A 22,046-nucleotide genomic window follows, 5' to 3' on the forward strand; every position below is an offset into this window, starting at 1 on the left:
TGACTGTTCACTAAAGTATGTTTGATTATCCTGGAAATGTGAAAATGACAAACGTGAACCACTGCATAGGATAGAACTTAGAAAGTCTACTCTCATTGTGGTGGCCATTGTTGTTAACTTCAAAGAAATATTCTTAGCAGTATTTCAAGTGATATCAGAAAGTCATGGTTGTTATGACTTTTACTTTTTTTCTTTGTTTGTGGCTTTGAATTTGAGGTTATCTTGCTGTATTGCTCAGCATTAACCCCAATTTATGGGTTCAACTGATTCTTCTGTTCCCCGATGTCAGCTAGAAACACAGGAAGCCATCAAACATGGCTTGGTCACTGGATCAGCCTCATAAATCATTTGATCAAACTATTTGAAGTTTTGCCCCACAATAACACGTTTAGAAACGTGAAATGAATATAGTTAACCCCCATTGAGAAGGAAGAGATGATAGACTGAAGAGTCCTGAAAGAATTTTGGCTCAGTGTCCAGAGATTCCAAAGGAAAGAAGTCCCCTCAACAGTCATTGCTTCTCAAAGCGCACGGTTGATGCATCTTTTATTAAGCACTCTTTTTATTCAGACTGAACCACCATATATTACATTTCAGAAAGCATTCAAACTCACAGAAAATAAACTGTGGTTTCTACCGCAAAATGTGAACCGCTAAGTGAACCTCCTTGACCTTAACTGTGTCTGAGGTCTTCAAGTGGTACGAACAACTTTAAAGGAGTGATCCCATGTTGGCATAACCAAAATTACCTTGTGGATTGTCACACATACTCAATCTTACTGAAGAGTCACAAAAATGACAGTGTAAGAAGCACTTAAAATACAAGAAAAAACCTCAAACAAACAAAAATATAAATTAATGTCTTGAAAATGTATTAATAGAAAGATACACAAAGGCGAATGTAGAGACTAATTTTGGGAGAGTTGAAATGAAAATGCAGTTTGATTACCTGCCTTTGGAAAGTGTTCAGAAGTGTGAGATTAAAAATTCCTTCGTGTATTTTTGAAGAATTAAGTATTTAAATTGAGAATGGATGCAAGGTTTTGACTTTTAGTTCACTTTATACTATAGAGCATTGTCTTTATGATTTACATTGGTCTGTTTAAATAAAAACTATGGCTGTTTCAAATATTATTTTACTGAAGTAATAAATATTATAAAGTGTTTCCATTGTTTTAGGATGATGATATGTTTTGCTGATTAGCTTTTAGCATCCACTTGATACAACCTATGATCACCTGGGAAGACGGACCCTCAGCTGAGGATATTTCAAGATCTGATTGGCCTGTTTTCGGGCCTTCAGTACATTGTTTTGATTGAAATTGAAGATTAACTGATAAGGAAGGATCTACTCGGATCTACTGGGAAACACCACCACTATGCATTATGATACTGGACTCCATAACTAAGCTAAATAGGCATGAATCTGTGAGCAAGACAGTAAGCCAAATTCTTCCCTTTTATTTTCCTCTAGTTTCTGCCATTTATTTATGCTCTGACTTCCTTCAGTGGTATACTGCTACCTGGGAGTGTAAATTTAAACAAAGCCTTTCCCCCTTTAAGTAGCTTTTGGCTATAGTGTTTATCACAGTAACAGAAAAACAACCTAGAACAGAGCTAGGGATGATGACAAGTAAAGTTTCACTGTGATGGGCTCAACTAAGTTATTTTGGAAAAGGAATGTGGAAGTATTTGGAAGTTTGAGTAAAGAAAACTGCTGACTGCTCATAGATAATTGAGCTATTGTGTGGGAGTTTGGGTGATAACTAATGTTGAGAGCATTGCACACAAAGGAAACCTGGGACCTTGGGGCAGGGTTGGAGTCTCTGAAAAGGGACCAGGGGAGACCATTGGTTAAGAAAAAGCCTCAGGCACAGTGAAGACATAGGATATTGAAGGCTCCAAAAACAAACAAACAAAAAAAAAAACCCAAAACCCAAAAACCAAAAAACACCATTAAGCACCTATAACACCTATCAAGGACAGTGGGAACTGTAAAGTGGAGCTGGCCTGACTATAACAGATAATTTGTGGTGCGTGCTTTGGATGACAAAGATAGAGAAGTGGACTGGAACAAAGAAATAACTGAGGACTAAAGTCTTAATTACAATTGTGAACATTTGAAGGAGATACATTGGGAAAGGTAGGAGGCATTTGAAATCACAAAGCTTAATCCTCTTTCTCTCATTAACCCACCTCTTCCAAAGAGACAACAATTCCTATTTCTTTTCAAATAGTTACACCTATTAGGTAGCAAATATTCAAGCATTTGAGTCTAAGGTGATCATTTTCATTCAAACCACTGCACCTAACCTTTGGAACCCAGAAGATTATGAGTGAGTTCAAGATGCTGGATAAGGAAGTATAGAATTTAGATTTTTTTCATTTGGATTTTGGATATGCTTTGATCTGATTCTAAATACGATTCAGTCATCACCACCTAGAGTAAAAAAATATTTAACATGCTTTAGATTTCATAGTAGTCTACAGAAAAAAATATTTTGGATTATTAAAGAGACAATGGATTTTTAAAGAGGTTTTTAAAGGCTCTGAAATGTTTTAAGCTTTCCTATATTTACACTTTATTAGCCCGAGATCTTGGCAACAAATATTAAAGGATGTATTATAGTTTAAAAGTCATATGTGTGTTCATCAAGATTAAAGGGGTTGCTTCTGTTGGCTCATTTGTTTGGTCATGTGATACAACCTACCTAGAATCATGTTGGAAGAAGGAACCTCAGTTGGAAAATTGCTCAAATCAGATTGGCCTTAGCAATATCTGTAGAAGATTGTATATGTTTGTGATTGATAGCTCCTGCCACAAGGTGTTAGCCTGGGCTCCCCTCAAAGATGTACTGTGGCATGAAATAAAGATGTAATAAATGTTTCCTCCCTAACAGGGTTTGGTCAAGGTACTTGTCACAGCAACGCAGAGCAAAGAAGACAATTTGCCAGCTTGAAAATGTTTATATAAGGTTGTATTTGGCAAAAACCTGGTGTTATACAGCATAGGTATTCTTGTGGCTTAAAAATTAGACTTTAGAGTAATGGAAGTTACATTTGTAGTTTCTGCTCTCGATATTGGTTAACAGATATTTACTTCATTTGAAAACCATTGGAAAAAAACATTTATAATAATATCCTCTTATAATTCGAATTCTTTTCTTTTTAATTTGTTAAAGGTACCAGCTAATAAAGAAAACCTTTATCAATTTGCAAAAGATTATTGAATATTTTTGAACTTCTCTTTTTCATAGGAGCAGAGTAACTGTTCTAGAGACTTGAGTGGATACGTATACCTTTTTTTAACCAGTTCTTCATCAAAGTAATAAAATGAATAAAAATAGAGGTTTTAAGATATGATCATTTTCCATCTTCTTGTATTAAAAAGCTGCTCATTATCTGGGTTTTAATTAATTTCATTAAAAGATCTCCTTGACTTCACCTGACCTTCTTAATGCTCATTATGAGCTGCTTTCCAGCTTGAAGTCTAAAAGCACTAACTTCAGGATGCTGTCATCCATGAGAAAGTTTATAATCCTAAGAAATTAAAATGATTGTGGTAAGGTGAAAACAGATACACTTCTATGATCACATTTATACATTGTGCCTATATTAATTTTATGATTATTAGAATAATATAATAATTTTTTCCATATGTCTCTAATCTTTCAAATCCTGAGGATATAATTTAACTTGTGCATAATTAATAATATACTCTTTCACAATCAGAAACGTACAATTTTGTCAGTGTAAAGAATAGTAAAAATGTCTTTAAATTCACCAACAAAATACTATTTCATGTCATTATTTTTCAAAAAAGAAATATTCATATTGTTTTAAATACACTATTACAGCAAAGGATTTTATAATCAGAAGTATATTTCATGCTTAATATATTAGCTTTGGTTAGAAGATGAGGATACATTATAATATATATTATAATTAATATATCACTATTAATTTTAACACTTTCTTTTTTAAATACCTGCGTAATAGAAAAAAACAGGATTTAAAAGTTAAAGTGATTCTCTTAAGGTCATAGAAATGTATGCCTAAAATTGAGTTTGTTTTTCCAATAATTTAAAGATAAGTTTAATGTTCTTTCCTAACTGCTATGAAAGGTTATTGTTAAATTTGACCTTAATTCTTCTCAAGCAAGTAATAATTTAAGCTAACTTGAAAGTTAAACCAATATGTAAGGAAAATATGGAGAGTAGTTACACATGTCTACATTGAAAGAATTATGCAGACACTAATGTAATTATTAATATGTATTTTGTGCTATTAAAAGATGCTTATAACTCATAATTTTTCAATAATTTAATCGAATTACAGAACTGTACAATATAATTACGTTATTATATAAAAGTATTTTCTAGTGTGCACAAGCATAATTGATTAATTTTTTATGCCCTGGCATTGCTTATATTGAAAATAGATTCTTATTTCTAAAATATAACCTGATTACAATTTCCTCTCCAATTACCCCTCCTAGTTACACTCTATCTCCCTCCTCTCTGGATCCACTTCCTCTCTGTTATCTCTTTAGAAAAGACCAGGCTTCTTAGAGATAGATAAACAAATAGAAACACTTTATAAGATTACATAAAAATAACACTTCATAAGCAACAACCATCACGCTGAGGCTCGACAAACAAACGGAAAAGAAGGGAAAAGAACTCCAAGACCAAGCACAGGAATCAGAGACCCGTTCATTCACCCAATCAATGTCTAGTAAAAATACAAACCGGAAATCGATAATACAAATACCGAGAACTGGGAACAGCCCAGGTAGGCCCTGTTCTTGCTGCTTCAGTCACTGTGAGTTTTTATAAACCTTCCTTAGTTGATTCAGTGGGCCTTGTTCTCCTGGTGTTCTTCATCCCATCTTGATCTTTCACTCTTTCTGCCTCCAGCTCTGCAGGGTTGCCTGAGCTCTGAGAGGAGGGATGCCATTTAGAGGTATGTCTTCCATGGACTCTTTCGCTAGGTAATACCGGGCTGTTGGTCCCTGCATCTGTGGCTCTCTGCTGTACCCTCTGATGATGGCTTAATAAAGCACTGATCTATGAGTATAGCATATGATTAGGAGTCATTTAAACTGATTTTTCTTTTCTGGAGAAGTTCTGTTGGCTTTTGTTTCTGGTTCTTGCTTACCAAACCGAGAGTATCAGTTCTTACTTGTTGAGTGAGTGTTAAGTCAAATCAGATATTAATTGGCTAATCCCAGAACTTCTGTGCCATGTTTGTTCTAGCATATTTTATAGAAATGACACATTGTAGGTCAACCATTTTGTGGCTGATTGGGACTGATTTTTATTTTTCTCCTGTGATCACGTCCATAGTATCTTCCCACACCTAAGACACTAGAACTAGAATGTGAAGCTGAAGGCCCCATGTAGGCAACAACTTGACCTTCAATGTTCAGTGAGTTCTGTGGGTGTTGTTCTGGGCAATATGGCCACATTGTCAGTTTCCAAGCAGCAACCCTTTTTCTTGGTCAAAAAACTGCTGTTTGACAACTTCCATGGAATCCACTAGGCTAACAACTCAATTTGATGCAGCCCAGTCTTGCTACTGGAAATCTCTTTTAAAAAATTTAATTGGCCATTTTGAAAAAGGTGTTCCTGGAGTAATTATTGTCTCGATGTTGAAATTCTTCTTTTTTGAGAACGGAATGTGGCTCACCATGAAGAATGCACTGTGAAGCAGTAAGAAGATAAAAGGTACTTTATTCATGGCCCGGTAAGAGGAGTCAGTTGCCTAAGAGCTTGGCAGAAAAGGATGGAAACCAGAGTTTGATGCCCAGTACCTATTAAAACAGCTAACCACAGCAGGAAGTGTAAGCCGAGCATGGCCACAGCAGCAGGCCCATCTCTGGGGTTACTGGTTAGACATTCCAGCAGATGCTGAGGTCTATGAAGAGAATCACTGTCTTGAAAATAAAGCGGAAAGCAATTGAAAAAGACTCCATTTTGATATTTTGCCCCCATAGACATGTAAACACACACACACACACACACACATACATACACACACACACACACACACACACACACATACACACACACACTTGGGGGAGGGGGCCGGTCTGTATTAGTCTTGACCATATGTCTGACTGGATGCTCACTCCCCTCTTCAGAGTTACTTTGTTCAATTTTCTTGATGATAGGTAGTGTTATGATATGGATAGAGGTATGCTGGGCTAGAAGCTATTCTTTTACAAGTGAATCATGGCCAAAATAAAAAATCAACTGTGCTTTGATGCAATGGACAGTAGAGTAATACAAGTCAATTCCTGCCCAAGAAAACTTTTCAGAAATCATTTACGTTTCAGACTGTGTTTCACAGCTCCAGTGAGTAGAAATAGCTGAAAAAATGCATAATACATTTAGCTTAGGAAAAATGTAGTTTTATCATCTTGAATGATCTGTTTTTCATTTATCAGTGATTTATATCAGAGGCTAAGTAAATAGTCTAAAATGATCACACATACATAATCATGCTTGGCATAGACTCATTGCTAGCAGATGGTACATAAAAAATGTTGATGTACATTTGCGTATCTTCTATTCTTTTAGAACAGGTAATTAGAATTAAACACAGATACTTTGAAATTATGAATACTTGATCTGTTCACATCAATAAAATATATATTGAATATCTTTTCTTTGCTACCTATTTCAATAAAATTATGTATCCTATAACACTGTCATAGCATTCAATTTTGAAATATTCCAAATTATAGTGATTTCCAGAGGATAAACAAAGGTCAGTTGACTGAAAAATCTCTTGCAACTCCATTTTATAAACACATTTATTTCAGACTTAAGTACTTTAAAGGTATTTTAGACCAATATTTACACCAGATGTATTTTGTTACTAAGCCCAAATAGCTATTTGCAATTCATCCAGGTTGTATTATTACTGTAAGTATGCATATTTAAATATATACAATATGTATTTAACCAAACAATTTTTCAATGTTTGAAAAAATATAAACAAAACAGAATTAGAAATTGCTTCTTAGTTTGTATCTTACTATGTTATTAGGTGAATGTTAAATTATTAGGTATATCAAAGAATTCTTCCTAAAATATCAAAATGAAATGTATTTTATTCAATGGTTCAAGATGATATATAACCATACATATCTAAGAAATATATAAAAATTAACATTAAAAACAGACTTGCAAATAGCTACACTGTGACATTTATCATATATGTATAATGGAAGGCCAACATAAGTTTCCAGGTATTTAATGTATATGTTAAAAAACAATTGTGGCACAAGTGAGACCCGCATTTCTGCTCGTAGGGACCCACACAGAGCACTCAGGACATAGGAATCAAGGAGCATTCTGAGATAGGATCCTTCAAAGTTAAACCTGTACCTAGAGCTTACCCTGTACCACAGGTCTCTGTCCCCAGATCCCACTGGGAAAGAGCTGGATTCTCAGAAGTCCTGAAATTCCTAAAATCACAGGTGAGACCACCACTTCTGCTCACATTCCTGGCTTAAGAAGAACCCATCTAGAGCCCTCAGAACACAGGAGCCAAGGAGCAGTCTGGGACAGGATACTTCTGGTTTCTGCCTGCTCATGGAGCTGCTGACATACCAGAGGGACAAGCCTCTGTCAGAGACAGCAAACCAGCCAATACAACAAATAAACAGATGGCAAGAGACAAGGGCAAGAACCTAAGCAACAGAAACCAAGGCCACTTAGCATCATCAAAACCCATTTCTACCACCACAGCAAGCCCTGGATACCCTAACACACCAAAAAAAGCAAGATATTAATTTAAAATAATAACTCATGGCAATGTTGGAGGATATTTCTTTTAATTTATAGAACATTTCGTCTTTTTTTGTTAATTGGATATTTTCTATCCATATTCCAAATTGCACCCCCAGTTCTGGTTTCCCATCCAAAAACCCACCACCATCATCTAATCCCCTGCCTCCTCCTTGATGAAGGTGTTCCTACAACACCACCCAGCCATTCCCACTACCCAGCCCCAAGGTCTTTAAGAAGGAAATACATAGTTCCCTTAAAGAAATGCAGGACAACACAAGTAAACTGATAGAAGCCCTTAAAAAGAAAACACAAAAATTCCTTAATTATAGAACAACACAGCCAAACAAAACCATCCAGGATTTAAAAATGGAAATAGAAACAATAAAGAAAGCACAGATGGAGACAACCCTGGAGATAGAAAACTTAGGAAAGAGAACAGGACTCATAGAAGCAAGCATCCCCAACAAAATACAAGAGATAGACAAGAGAATCTCAGGGGCAGAAGATACCATAGAAAATATGGACACAACTGTCAAAGATAGTGTAAAACACAAAAAGCTCCTAACACAAAACAGCCAGGAAATCCAGGATAAAATGAGAAGATCAAACCTAAGGATAATAGGTATAGAAGAGAGTGAAGACTTCCAACTTAAAGGAACAGTAAATATCTTCAACAAAATTGTAGAAGAAAACTTCCCTAACCTAAAGAAAAAGATGTCCATAAACATACAAGAAGCCTACAGAACTCCAAATAGATTGGACCAGAAAAGAAACTCCTCCTGTCATATAATAGTCAAAATACCATATGCACAAAATAAAGAAAGAATATTAAAAGCAGTAAGGGAAAAAGGTCAAGTAACATAAAGGCAAACCTATCATAATTGCACCAGACTTCTCACCAGAGACTATGAAAGCCAGAAGATCCTGGGCAGATGTCATACAGATCCCGAGAGAACACAAATGCCAGCCTAGGCTACTATGTCCAGCAAAACTCTCAATTAACATAGATGGAGAGACCAATATATTCCATGACAAAACCAAATTTACACAATATCTTTCAGCAAATCCAGCCCTATAAAGGATAATAGATGGAAAACACCAACATAAGGAGGGAAACTGCACCTTAGAAAAAACAAGAAAGTAATCTAATTAAAACTAACCCAAAAGAAGATAAGCACACAAACATAATTCCATCTCTAATAACAAGAATAACAGGAAACAACAATCATTGGTCCCTAATATCTCCTAAATATCAATGGACTCAATTCCAGAAAAAAAAGACAGAGATTAACAGACTTGATAAATAAACAGGAGCGAACATTTTGCTGTATACAGGAAACACACCTCAGTGACAAAGACAGTTATTGCCTCATAGTAAAAGGCTGGAAAACAATTTTCCAAGCAAATAGTCCCAGGAAAAATGTGGAGTAACAATTCTAATATCAATTAAAGCCGACTTTCAACCAAAAGTCATCAAAAAAGATAAGGAAGGACACTTCATATTCATCAAAGAAAAAATGTACCAAGATTCACTCTCAATTCTGAATATTTATGCTTCAAATACAAGGAAACCTACACTCTAAAGAAACCTTACTGTATTTCAAAGCACAGGTTTCACCTCACACAATAATAGTTAGAGACTTCCATATCCCACTCTCATCAATCATGGAAATCAGATCATGGAAATAGAAACTAAACAGAGAAACAGAGAACCTAACAGAAGTTATGAACCAAATGGATTTAACAGTTATCTACAGAATATTTCATCCTAAACCAAAAGAATATACCTTCTTTTCAGCACATTATTGTACCTTCTCCAAAACTGGCCATATAATCAGTCACAAAACAGGTCTCAACAGATACAAGAAGACTGAAATAATTCCATGCATCATATCAGATCACCATGGACTATGGTTGGTCTTCCATAACAACATAAATGACAGAAAGCCCACATACAGATAGAAGCTGAGCAATGCTCTACACAATGATGACCTAGTCAAGGAAGAAATAGAGAAATTAAAAACTTTTTAGGATTTAATGAAAATTACTGTAGAACACACGCAAACATATGGGACACAATGAAAGCAGTGCTAAGAGGAAAACTCATATCTCTGAGTGCCTCCAAAAAGAAACTGGAGAGAGCATACATTAGCAGCTTGATAGCATACCTAAAAGCTCTAGAAAAAAGAGAAGCAAATATACCCAAGAGGAGTAGACAGCAGGAAATAATCAAACTCACAGTGAAATCAAACAAGTTGAAACAAAAAGAATTTTATAAAGAATGAACAAAACCAGCAATTGGTTCTTTGAGAAAATCAACAAGATAGATAAACCCTTAGCAAGACTAATCAGACAGCACAGAGAAAGTATCCAAAGTAAAACACCAATGGCTTATGTTCTAAGATCAAATGAGACCTCAAAGAATTGCAAAGTTTCTGTAAGGCAAAGGACACTGTCCTTAGAATAAAATGGCAAACAACAGATTGGAAAAAGATCTTTACCAATCCTACATCTGATAGAGGGCTAATATTCTATATACAAATAACTCAAGAAGTTAGATTCCAGAGAACCAAATAATCCTATTAAAAATGGGGTACAGAGCTAAACAAAGAATTCACAGCTAAGGAATATCAAATGGCTGGAAAGTACCTAAAGAAATGTACAGCATCCTTAGTCATCAGGGAAATGTAAATCAAAGCAACTCTGAGATTCCACCTCACACCAGTCAGAATGAACACTCCTCCATTTTTGCTGGGATTGCAGACTGGTACAACCATTCTGGAAATCAGTCTGGAGGTTCCTCAGAAAATTGGACATTCTGCTACCTGAGTACCCAGTTATTCCTCTCCAGAACATATACCCATATGATGCTCTAACATACAACAAGGACACACACTCCACTATGTTCTTAACAGCCTTATTTAAAATAGCAAGAAACTGGAAAAATCTAGATGCCCTTCAACAGAGGAATAGATACAGAAAGTTTGGTACATCTACATGGAGTACTACTCAGCTATCAAAAACAATGACTTCATGAAATTCATAGGCAAATGGATGGAGCTAGAAAATGTCATCCTGACTGAGGTAACACAAACACACACACACACACACACACACACACACACACACACACACACACACACACACACACCAACAGTATGAACTCACAGATAAGTGTACATTAGCCCAAAAGCTAGGATAATCCAAGATACAATCCACAGAGTGCATGAAGTTCAAGAAGAATAACCAAAGTGTCAATGCTGTAGTCCTTAGAAGTTGGAACAAAAATATCCATAGAAGAAGAAAGGGAGACAAGTTTGGAGCAGAGATTGAAGGAAAGGCCATCCAGAGCCTGCCCCACCTGGGGATCCAGCCCATATTCATACAGCCACCAAACACAAACAATATTGATGCCAATAAATGCATGCTGACAGAAGCCTGATAAAGCTGTCTCCTGAGAGGCTCTGACAGAGCATGACAAATACAGAGGTGGATGCTTGCAGCCAACCACTGAACTGAGAACGTGGTCCCCAATGGAGGAGTTAGAAAAATAATTGAAGGAGCTGAAGGTTTTTGTAACCCCCTAAGAACCACAATACCTACCTCCCAGAGCTTCCAGGGAGTAAACCACCATCCAAAGTGTACACATGGACAGACCCATGGCTCCAGCTACATATGTAGCAGAGGATGGCCTTGTTTGGCACCAATGGGAGGAGAAGCCCTAGGTCTTGCCATAGCGCGACGCCCCAGTGAAATGACAGGGCACGTAGGCAGAAAGGGTTTTGTAGTTGGGTAGAGGAACACCCTCATAGAAGCTGGTGGAGGGGGAATGGGATAGGGGTTCCTGGGTGGAAAATGGAGAAAGAGGATAACAGTTGAAATGTAAATAAAAACTATCCAATAGAAAAAAGAAAAAATACCATAGACATTAACCAGCATATTATACTTAAGAATGATTATTCATCAATAATTACTCTGAAATAATAACATCGCTGTTTTGAGTGATTTCTTTGCACTCTGACTGTTCCATAAACACTGCCTTATGTGTATCTGTGCACTTAAATTTTCTCTATTTACTTGAAAATGCCCGTAACACACAATCTATACAATTTTTAACAAAAGCATTCTTGCTAAGACTGTTGTTGTGTGGTGGGTATGGACAAATTTATTAAATACACAAAGACTTATTACATGTGAGCAATCTTGTAAAATGTTGTGAAGAATTAGGTATAGTTAGAAACAGTATTATAATGTGATCCTAGGCCAGTAAAGTAAGTCTATATGAAGAAAGAAATTCTTTACCATACAAATTGGTACATTGCATTTCTTTACAGATCATGTATGTATTTGAAGTAATACACAGATTCTACGTGTGGGAATTCTTAACTTCTTAATAATGAAATTAACTTTAATAGAAATAATTATACCAGACATCACTACTGAAGTATAGAGCTCTTTGTGTGTTCTCCATTTTATTGGAAATTGGAGAAACCAAAATGTGGAGGAATATTATTCACAGACAGGTGAATAGTTTCCCATTCACAATATAAATGCTTTTCTTACATGTGTAGGCTACTGTAAATTCCCCCAATGCATAAAATGTCCCTATTCAGTTTACTATTTTAGAGATTTTTGCTAAACTAATGGTTTCAATGTGAGACTCTTACTGGTTTTAATTCACTAGCCTGGGTTGACTATGTCCTTGGTTTTCCTTGATTTTATTTCAAGTATCCATTAAGGTTTCAAAGCCAAGATTTATTTTGAGTTTGTTGTCAACAAGCTGCTTCCTCACTGTAGGATTCTCTGGATGGGTTGTTTATGTTTTGCCAGTCATTCTCCAATATTTCATGCTTATTATGGCTCTCTGATCAAGGTGAGTAATTTTTCCCATTTGACGGTGGTATTTTTCCAATGAAAAATTATTACAGAAACAAAAGTGTCCCAATTATTTTCAGAGAATGTTTAAAAAATCACTTGGTAATTCTTATTTATTTATATATTTATTCTGCTCTAATGACGTCCTTAAATTATAAACACTCTAAAGACTCTAGTGAACTATAAAAATAAAAAAAATAAAAAAAAAAAGGTTTTCTGAAGCAGTGATGATTAGGTCCAGTGCCTGTCTGTTTAAATAGAAGTTAGCTTTTGGACTCTTTTAGTGTTAGAGTATAAAAGCCTCCTGCAGCCTCCTGTTTGAAAGCTTGATCTCCAGCTGGTGGTGCTGCTCTTGGGAAGTTATAAACACTTTGGGAGATGAATCTTCCTGGAAAATGCATGCTTTGCTCTCTGTACTTGTCTCTCTGTATCTGTCTTTCCTATTTCTCTCTGTCTCTGTCTATCTATCTATCTATCTGTCTGTCTGTCTGTCTGTCTGTCTGTCTGTCTGTCTGTCTGTCTATTTATCTGTCTATCACCTATGTATCTTTCTATCTATCATCTGTCTATCTATTTATCTATCTATCTACCTATTTATCTATCATCTATCTATCTATCTATTTATCTATCTCTGTCTATCACCTATGTATCTTTCTATCTATCTATCTATCTATCTATCTATCTATCTATCTATCTATCTATCTATCTATCTATCTATCTATCCATCCATCTATCTATGTCTCTGTGTGCCTGCCTCTGTCTTTCTGTCCTAAACTTCAGTTCATCTTAAATATTCCTATTTCTTCTCTCTCCTTGTATCTCTCCCCTCATGTTGCTCACTCTTATCGACAATCTCATGGAGAAACTTTAGTTTCTCCAGCCAGTGTGCATTGCTAGAAGTTTCAATTAGTAAGAATTAAGATAATAGACATGGAGTTAATCACTCTATTTTTGAGATTTCTGCTGATGTTATTCATGTAGAGAACTGGAATGGAATTCTCTATCTTGTTTTTTTGTTTGTTTGTTTTTGTTTTTTGGTACACAGAGTAATACTTACTGTGCATTTTATACTATGTTTATGTGTTTTTTCTCTGCACGCCTGTATCTGCACCATGTATGTGTGAAGTGCACAGAGGTCAGAAAATAGTATGAGATTCTCTAAAAATGGATGTATAAATGGGACTATCAGCTGTCGTGTACCTTTGGCATGAGCAATAAATACTCTCTTTACCCAACAATATATAGAATTTTAACAGGAAATGCCGTGAGCGGATGGTCTACACTATGTGTTTGGTGACAATTTGTTTTACAAAAACAGAAAGATAAAAAGACAAAAATGATGATAAACTCTCTTCTTCAAAATTGGGGAAGGATAATAAATACTGTATGAACTTAGGTCTCTAGCTAAGTAAATTTCAACATGCTGCATTTTGAGCACGGTTGATGCTTATGGCAACTTTGGACTAGGGTTATTTCTGGAATGTTTAGAACACATGTAGATATCCCTGTTAGTATTTTTCAGATCTGGAGTCCAATCCGGATTTCCATGAATCAATTTTTGATGAAGAAAGACGAAACAAACCATTTATGAAGAAAGTTTCAGTATATTTAACTAGCAAAAGCCAGATGGCATACTACAGTTTTTGAATAACTGTGGAATTTTGCGATAGGGTCTGGAGTGTATTGAGGTAATATAACTGAAATAAACAGGGTCTGTACACTTCTAGCCTTACCTTGCTATTGGTAGGCAGACTTGAATGAAATATGAACAGAGATAAAAGCACTTGGGTAGGCATGTTACTTTGCAATTACAGCAGGAATTTACTTCATTAGGAAGGATATTGCTAACACAATGTGATCTCATTGAAGTGCAGATATAATCTGTGATAGAATGTTACGAATGGGAGTCATCATGGCTGTGAATAGCGCTGGTGAAAGTGCTGTGGAAGTAAGCAGCAAGGAAATATAGACACGAAAAGGGGGTCATGGGACAAAAACCTTCTAGGTGACTGACCACTGAGACTCACACAGGGCCCTGAAGCGATGAGGAGGCTGTCGCTTGGGAAATAAGCAGCTGTACAACTGTGCAAGTATGGAGAGCTCACCTTAGACTTAAGAAATAATGTAATGCCATTGAAGATACTAGGGGGAAATGCTTTCTTTACGAACAAATCATCTTATCTGTATGATAGCATTATCAAAATAGATAATACATTTGCAAATATAAGTAAAATATTAAGTAAAATGAAAAAATAAGCAGTTTTGAAGTAAGAGTAAATGACTAAATTCACTTTCTACTGAATCAGAAACATCAGGCCAGGATCTCTGGCCATCTGCTGAATCAGAGTCTCTCCCTCTCTTTTAAAGCCTGACTGGCACCATTTACATGAATTCAGAGTTTTTCAAGCAAAGCTTGACAGATGCAAACCCCGAGTTTGTATGATTGTCAAGATTCTATGAGTAGAGGACTTGAGAGGACCATGCTACTGAGATAATCGGAGCAGAAGGAGGGGGTGCAGAGGGCGCAGCAAGCTCTAGTCTGTGCCGTGGATGCAAAGCCCTCAAATGCACACACTGAGAGCAGTTTAGTATATTGAATTCTCACTTTTCAGACAAGTGGTTTGGATTACTAATTATGGGATATGTCATGGTCTCAGGGGAGAAATATACTGAAGATTCAAACAAAATAAAATTTCCCTCCTCCATCCACCACAAATGTTCATACAAAATAGATGCAAATATATGCATATATATACAGGCCTGCACACTAACACACATGTACACATAAGCACGTACGCATGGACACACAATCATGTAAACATACTTGAATACACAGAATGAAGTGCCTGAGTGCCTGAACTTGAAACAAATTTTGCTATGGTTACTGTATTTCTTTCCTTTTTTTTAAAAAAAAAAAATTGGATATTTTTTATTTACATTTCAAATGTTATTCCTTTCCTGGTTAACTGGCCATCAGCCCCCTATCCCATCCCCCTCCCTTCTATAAAGGTATTCCCCCTCCCCAACCACCCTCATGCCCGTTGAAATTTCCCTGCACTGAGAGATCAAGAGTTGTCAGAACCAAGGGCTTCTCCTATTAAGCCCATCAAAGCCATCCTCTGCTACATATTCAGCTGGAGCTAAGGGTCTGTCCATGTGTAGTCTTTGGGTAGTGGTTTACTCACTGGAAGCTCTGGTTTTGTTGTTCTTGTAGAGTTGCAAGCCCCTTCAGCTCCTTCAATCCTTTCTCTAATTCCTGCAACAGGGTCCACATTCCCAGTTCAAATGTTTGCTGCTAGCATTTGCCTCTGTATTTGAGATACTCTCCTGAGCCTCTCAGGAGAAAGCTATAACTGGCTACACTCAGCATGAACTTCTTGGCTCAATCAATAATATCTACTTTTGGTGGATATATGTATCCATCCCCCTTTCAGGGAGAACTGACGCATCCACACTTTGATTGTCCTTCTTCTTGAGTTTCATGTGGACTGTGGATTGTATCCTGGGTAATTCGAGCTTTAGGGCTAATATCTACTTATCAGTGAGTACATACCATGTGTGTCTTTTTGTGACTGGATTACCTCACTCAGAATGATATATTCTAGTTCCATCCATTTGACTATTAATTTCATGAATTCATTGATTTTGCTAGCTGAGTAGTACTCCATGGTGTAGATGCACCATATTTTATGTATCCATTTCTCTGTTGAAAGGAATCTGGGTTTTTCCAGTTTCCGGCTATTATAAATAAGGCTGCTATGAACATAGTGGAGAATGTGTTCTTGTTGTATGTTAGAGCATCATTTCCATATAAGCCACAGGAGAGGTATAGCTTGGTCCACAGGTAGTGCAATGTCCAATTTTCTGAGGAACCTCCAGACTGATTTCCAGAGTGGTTGTACCAGCTGGCAATCCTAGCAATAATGGAGGAGTGTTCCTCTTTCTCCACATCCTCGCCAGCATCTGTTGTCACCTGAGTTTTTGACCTTAGTCATTCTGACTGGTGTGAGGTGGAATCTCAGGATTGTTTTGATTTGCATTTACCTGATGACTAAGCATGTTGAGCATTTCTATAAGTACTTTCCAGCCATTCGATATTTTTCAATTGAGAATTCTTTATTTAGATCTGTACCCAATTTTAATAGGGTAATTTGTCTCTCTGGAGTCTAACTTCTTGAGTTATTTATATTTTTTTATAGTTGCTTTCTATGGGATGTGGGATTGGTAAAGATCTTTTCCCAATTTGTTGGTTGCCATTTTGTTCTAATGACAGTGTCCTTTGCCTTACAGAAGCTTTGCAATTTTATGAGGTTCCATTTGTCCATTTCTTGATCTTAGAGCATAAGCTATGGTGTTTTGTTCAGGAAATTTTCCCCAGTGCCCATGTGTTCAAGGCTAGTCCACACTTTATCTTCGATTAGTGTGAATATATCTGGCTTTATGTGGAGGTCCTAGATCCACTTGGACTTAGTCTTTGTACTGGGTGATAAGAATGGGTCAATTTGAATTCTTCTATAGGCTGGCCTTCAGTTGAACCAGCACCATTTTTGAAAATGCTCTTTTTACCACTGGATTGTTGTAGCTCCTTTGTCAAAGATCAAGTGACCATAGGTGTGTGGGTTCTTTTCTTGGTCTTCAATTCTATTCTATTGATCTACTTGCCTGTCTCTATACCAATACCATACAGTTTTCATCACTGTTGATCTGTAATACTTCTTGAGGTCAGGGATGGTGATTCACCCAGAAGTTCTTTTATTGTTCAGATAGGTTTTGCTATCTTGGGTTTTTTGCTATTCCAAATGAATTTGTAAGTTGCTCTTTCTATCTCAATGAAGAATTGAGTTGGAAATTTAATGGGGATTTCATTGAATCTCTAAATTGCTTTTGGCAAAAGGACCATTTTTCCTATATTAATCCTGCCAATCCATGAGCATGTGAGGTCTTTCCATCTTCTGTGATCTTCTTCAATTTCTTTCTTCAGAGAATTGAAGTTATTGTCATACAGATCTTTCACTTGGTTGGTTAGAGTCACACCGTGGTATTTTACGTTATTTGTGACTATTGTGAAGGCTGTCATTTCCCTAATTGCTTTCTCAGCTTGTTTATCCTTTGAGTAGAGGAAGGGTACTGATTTTTTTTTAGTTAATTTTATACCCAGTCAATTTGCTGAAGTTGTTTATCAGGCCTGATAATTCTTTGGTGGAACTTTTGGGGTCAGTTAAGTATGCTATCATATCATCTGCAAATAGTGATATTTTTCATTTTTTCTTTTCAATTTGTTCCCTTTTGACTTCCTTTTGTTGTCTGATTACTTTGGCTAGGAAGTCAAGTACTATATTTAATAAGTAGGGAGAGAGTGGGTAGTCTTGTCTAGTCCCTGATTTTAGTGAGATTGTTTCAAGTGTCTCTCCATTTATTTAATGTTAGCTACTGGTTTGCTGTATATTGCTTTTACTCTGTTTAGGTATGGGCCTTGGGTTCTTGATATTTCCAGGACTTTTATCATGAAGGGGTATTGAATTTTGTCAAATACTTTGGCAGCATCTAATGAAATGATCATGTAGTTTTTCTTTCTTTGAGTTTCTTTACATAGTGGATTACATTGATGAATTTCCTTATATTGAGCCATTTCTGCATTGCTGGGATGAATGATCATATTTCATCATGATGAATGATCATTTTGATGTGTTCTTAGATTCCATTTTCGAGAATTTTATTGAGTATTTTTGAGTTGATATTCATTAGGGAAATTGATCTCTGTCTTTGTTGGGTGTTTGTGTGGTTTAGGTATGAGAGTAATTGTAACTTCATAGAAGGAATTGGGTAGTGTTCCTTCTGTTTCTATTTTGTAGAATAATCTGGACAGTATGGGTATGAGGTGTTCTATGAAGGTCTGATAGAATTCTGCACTGAACCAATCTGGACCTGGGCTCTTTTTGGTATGGAGACTTTTAATAACTGCTTCTATATTTTTTAGGAGTTTTGGGATTGTTTAGATGGTTTATCTGATTCTGATTTAACTTTGATGTCTGTTATCTGTCTAGAAATTGTCCATTTCATCCAGATTTTCCACATTTGTTGAATACAGGCTTTTCTAGTAGGATCTGATGAGTTTTTGAATTTACTCAGATTCCGTTGTTATGTCTCCCTTTTCATTTCTGAATTTGTTAATTTGGATACACTCTCTTTGCCCTCTAGTTAGTTTGGCTAAGGGTTTATCTATCTTGTTTTTCTCAAAGAACCAGTCTCTGGTATAGTTGAATCTTTGTATAGTCCTTTCTGTTTCTACTTTGTTGATTTCAGAATTGTGTTTGATTATTTCCTGCCTTCTACTCCTTTTGGGTGTATTTGCTTTTTTTTTTTCTTCTAGAGCTTTTAGGTTACTTGTCAAGCACACAATGTATGCTCTCTCCTGTTTCTTTTTTTGGAGGTACTCAGAGCTATGAGTTTTCTTCTTAGCACTGCTTTCACTCTGTCCCATAAGTTTGGGTATGTTGTGCCTTCATTTTCATTAAATTCTAAAAAGTCTTTAATTTCTTTCTTTACTTCATCCCCGACCAAGTTATCACTGAGTAGAGTTTTGTTCAACTTCCATGTATATGTGGGCTTTCTGTCATTTTTGTTCTTATGGAAGATCAGCCTTAGTCTGGGGTGATCTGATAGGATGTCTAGGATTATTCCCAACTTATTTATTTGTTGAGGCCTGTTTTGTGACTGATTATATCGTCAATTTTGGAGAAGGTACCAGGGGGTGCTGAGAAGAAGGTGCATTTTTTTTTTAGGATGAAATGTTCTCTAAATATCTAAGCCCATTTCATTCATAACTTCTGTTAGTTTCTCTATGTCTCTGTTTAGTTTCTGTTTCCATGAATTGTCCATTGATGACCGTGGGTTATTGAAGTCTCCTACTATTATCGTGTGAGGTGCGTTGTGTGCTTTGGATCTGAGTAATGTTTCTTTTATGATTGCAGGTGCCCTTGCATTTGGACCATAGATATTTAGGATTGAGAGTTCATCTTGGTGGATTTTTCTTTTGATGAATATTAAGTGCCCTTCCTTTTTTTAAATTTTTTGATAACTTTTGGTTGAAAGTCAATTATTTGCAATATTAGAATAGCTACTCCAGCTTGTTTCTTTGGACCATTTGCTTGGAAAGTTGTTTTCAGTCTTTTACTATGAGGTAGTTCCTGTCTTTGTCACTGAGGTGTGTTTTCTGTATGCAGCAAAATTCTGGATCCTCCTTATATATCCAGTCTGTTAGTCTATGTATTCTTATTCTGGAATTGAATCCATTGATGTTAAAAGATATTAAGGAATAGTGATTGTTGTTTCCTGTTATTTTTGTAGTTAGAGGTGGAATTATGTTTGAGTGTCTTCCTTCTTTTGGTTTTGTTGCAAGGAAATTGCTTTCTTGCTTTTTTTAGGGTGTAGTTGCCCTGCATGTGTTAGAGTTTTCCATCTATTATCTTTTGTAGGGCTGGACTTATAGAAAGATATTGTGTAAATTTGATTTTGTCACAGAATATCTTGGTTTTTCCATCTATGTTATTTGGGAGTTTTGCTGGATATTGTAGGCTGGGCTGGCATTTGTGTTCTCTGTCCAGGATCTTCTGACTTTTATAGTCTCTGGTGAGAAGTCTTGTGTAATTCTGATAGGTTTGCATTTATGTGTTACTTGACCTTTTTCCCTTGCTGCTTTTAATATTCTTTCTTTATTTTGTGCATTTGGTGTTTTGACTATTATGTGACAGGGGGAGTCTCTTTTCTGTTCCAACCTATTTGGAGTTCTGTAGGCTTCTTGTGTGTTTATGCGCATCTATTTCTTTAGGTTAGGGAAGTTTTCTTCTATGATTTTGCTGAAGATATTTACTAGTCCTATGAGTTGGGAGTCTTCACTCTCTTCTATACCTATCATCCTTAGGTTTGATCTTCTCATTGTGTCCTGGATTTCCTGGATTTTTTGTTAGAAGCTTTTGGTGTTTTACATTATCTTTGACGCTGGTGTCAACATTTTCTATGGTATCTTCTGCCCCTGAGATTCTCTTGCCTATCTCTTGTATTCTGTTTGGGATGCTTGCATCTATGAGTCCTAATCTCTTTCCTAGGTTTTCTATTTCCAGAGTTGTAGCCCTCTGTGATTTATTTATTGTTTCTATTTCTGTTGCTTAGATCCTGGATGGTTTTGTTCAATGCTATCACCTGTTTGGTTGTGTTTTTCTATATTTTCTTAAGAGATTTTTGTCTTTTCTCATTAAGGCCTTCTAGCTGTTCACCTGTGTTGTCCTGTATTTCTTTAAGGGAACTATTAATATCCATCTTCAAGTTCTCTGTCATCATCATGAGATGTGATTTTAAATCCAAATCTTGCTTTTCTGGTGTGTTTGGATATCCAGTATTTTCTCCGTTAGGAGACTGGACTCTGATGATCCCAAGTTGTATTGGTTTCTGTTGCTTAGGTCCCTGCCCTTGCCTCTTGCCCTCAGGTTGTCTGTGGTGTTAGCTTCTTTTGCTCTCTCTGACAGTGGCTTGGCCCTCCTGTTTGCCTGTATGTCAGCACTCCTGTAGAACTGTTATCTTTAAGCTGGATCTGGGAACAGAGAGCTGCTCCTTTTTTTGTGTGACCTGAAGACTCCAGTCGGGTTGCTTAGCGCAGAAGATTTGGTCTTACCTCTACTCTCGGGTATGGCGGTGCTCCTATGGACTGGCTTTCAGCCAAAACCAAAGGGTTTTGCCCGACTGCTCCTAGGTCCCTGTGACCAGAAAGCACATAGGGCACTAGGCGGGTTCCTCCTGTGTCAGAAATGTGGGCAGAAGTGTTGGTCTCCTCTGAGCTCTCAGGATTATCTGCACTTCTGGGAGTCCAGCTCTCTCCCCCGCCACTATTAAAATAGTTTCAGATATTTAGTCTGTTATCATAATGGCAGGAGAATGGTGCCATACAGGTAGTACTGGGGCTGAAGCAGAGAGAGTTCCCTAGGCACTTTATTGAGTAGTATTTGAATTATTATTTCTTTTTCAAATTTTTAAAGCATAACAAAGATTTTTCATTTTTGTTGTGAGGGATTTTAGGGGACAAGATAATAAGAATTATTTTTGAAAGATTTAAAATATTAACATAATTTTTAAACTGAATTTTAATATCAGAAAGAGTTTAATGTTTCTGATGTTCAATGTATTAATAGAATTAGCTGACATGTCTTTAATAATTCCACCCAAGCTTTTCCAGTCTCTAAGCAAACTTAGTCTTACATTCTATCTTTCCAAATGCAGTCGTAGTTTGAGGTTGGATTCAGTTTTCTAAAGAAGAGTAATCTACTAAAACATCCACGCCAGCATTCACTATGCCTCATTGGTTTTGTCCATATGACT

The sequence above is a fragment of the Rattus rattus genome, chromosome 17 (genome assembly GCF_011064425.1).
Source record: "Rattus rattus isolate New Zealand chromosome 17, Rrattus_CSIRO_v1, whole genome shotgun sequence".
In the NCBI taxonomy this organism is placed as follows: Eukaryota; Metazoa; Chordata; class Mammalia; order Rodentia; family Muridae; genus Rattus; species Rattus rattus.